General features: G+C 32.1%; 1 non-coding gene across 1 annotated transcript; it reads right to left on the reverse strand.

Moving 5' to 3' along the window:
- Window positions 1-1,241: 1,241 nt before the first annotated feature.
- LOC133793237 (small nucleolar RNA R71) lies at window positions 1,242-1,346 on the reverse strand. Its single transcript, XR_009874691.1, has one exon. It is a non-coding gene; the product is annotated as a small nucleolar RNA R71 (small nucleolar RNA).
- Window positions 1,347-1,563: the final 217 nt, after the last annotated feature.

Below are 1,563 nucleotides of genomic sequence, written 5' to 3' on the forward strand. Positions count from 1 at the left end.
CTGATATGAACTAAACAATTTATAACTAGGGTTTAATGTAGTCACTTGGATTTCTATCTAATTTAATTATGATGTTCTATTGATTTTTCTTCTCTATTCTAATCTATATAATGTGTGTTTAATGCTAGTAAATATTTGATCAATATTTGCTTGATTTTATGATTTTGATTCAAAATTCGAAAGATGAGAATTGAATATGCTATCATTATATAGACATAGGTTGCATATTGGACAAAAGTACTTGTATGACTTGTATAGTAATTAGGTTTCCATGCTTAATGCTTTCTATATGTTTAAGTTTATCAAAGATGTAGAAAACCTGCATATAGGATGAGATCTTATATCTTGAAAAAGAATAGGAATCGATTTATGTTAACCTGCTATTAGAATAGGAAGAAAGAAATCTAGAATTGATTAATAAAATTAGTAGAATAAAAAGTTGATGAAATTAACACCCTATGTCTTTTTAATAGTAATTTAAATCTTTTAATTAGTTATTTTTGTTCTAAGTTATTTACAATTTTAAAATCAAATTCACTCATCTAAGTTTTAGTTTCCAAATAGAAATTAAAAGAACAATTGTTGGTAATTGGATAAATCTTCGTGGGAACGATACTATACTTATCATATATTACTTGAATCGATTGCATGCACTTGCGTATATATATATTCGCAATCAAGACTGTATTGTGTTTCAGGAATTGTTGGTATATGCGAGGAAGTAGACAAAAGGAAATTATACCAATAGACATTGAAATTGAAAGAACGTGCAGACAGAACCGAAAGATAAAGAAAAGGTTGGGCTTTGCCATGGCTGAAAACGCAAATAATGTTGTCAACAACAATGCAAATATGGGTAATGTAGCCGCAGCCGATCCGCCATTAAGGAATTATGTACTCCCTACTGTTACGGGGATACATTCAAGCATTCGTCCTCCCATTGTTGAGGCAAACAATTTTGAGATAAAACTCTCAATTATTCAGATGGTGCAGAACTGTGTACAATTTGGGGGGTTACCAAATGAGAATCCAAATCTCCATATCACAAACTTTTTAGAGTTGTGTGCGACATTTAAAATGAATGGGGTGAATAACGATGATGTACGATTGAGACTATTCTCATTTTCACTAAGGGACAGAGCTAAGAGTTGTTGAATTCTTTACAAGCAACCTCTATACTTACTTGGGAAGATTTGACTCAGAAGTTTCTTGGTAAGTATTTTTCTCCTGCCAAGTCAACTAGAATAAGAGGAGAGATTAATAACTTCCATCAACTGGATGGGGAGTATTTATATGATGCATGGGAAAGATTAAGAGTTGCAAAGAAAATGCCCACATCATGGAATAAAGAAGTGGTTGTTAGTTCATATTTTTTATAACGGTTTGGGGGGAAATACAAGGACAATCATAGATGCAGCATCAGGAAGAGCGTTTATGAGAAAAAGTGCAAATGAAGCATATGAACTATTGGAAGAGATGGTCATGAATAATTATAATTGGCCTACTGAGCGAGAGAATAAAAAGCAGTAGAAGTTTTAGAAGTTGATCCTATAGCGCTATTGA

The sequence above is a fragment of the Humulus lupulus genome, chromosome 7, assembly GCF_963169125.1.
Source record: "Humulus lupulus chromosome 7, drHumLupu1.1, whole genome shotgun sequence".
Taxonomy (NCBI): Eukaryota; Viridiplantae; Streptophyta; class Magnoliopsida; order Rosales; family Cannabaceae; genus Humulus; species Humulus lupulus.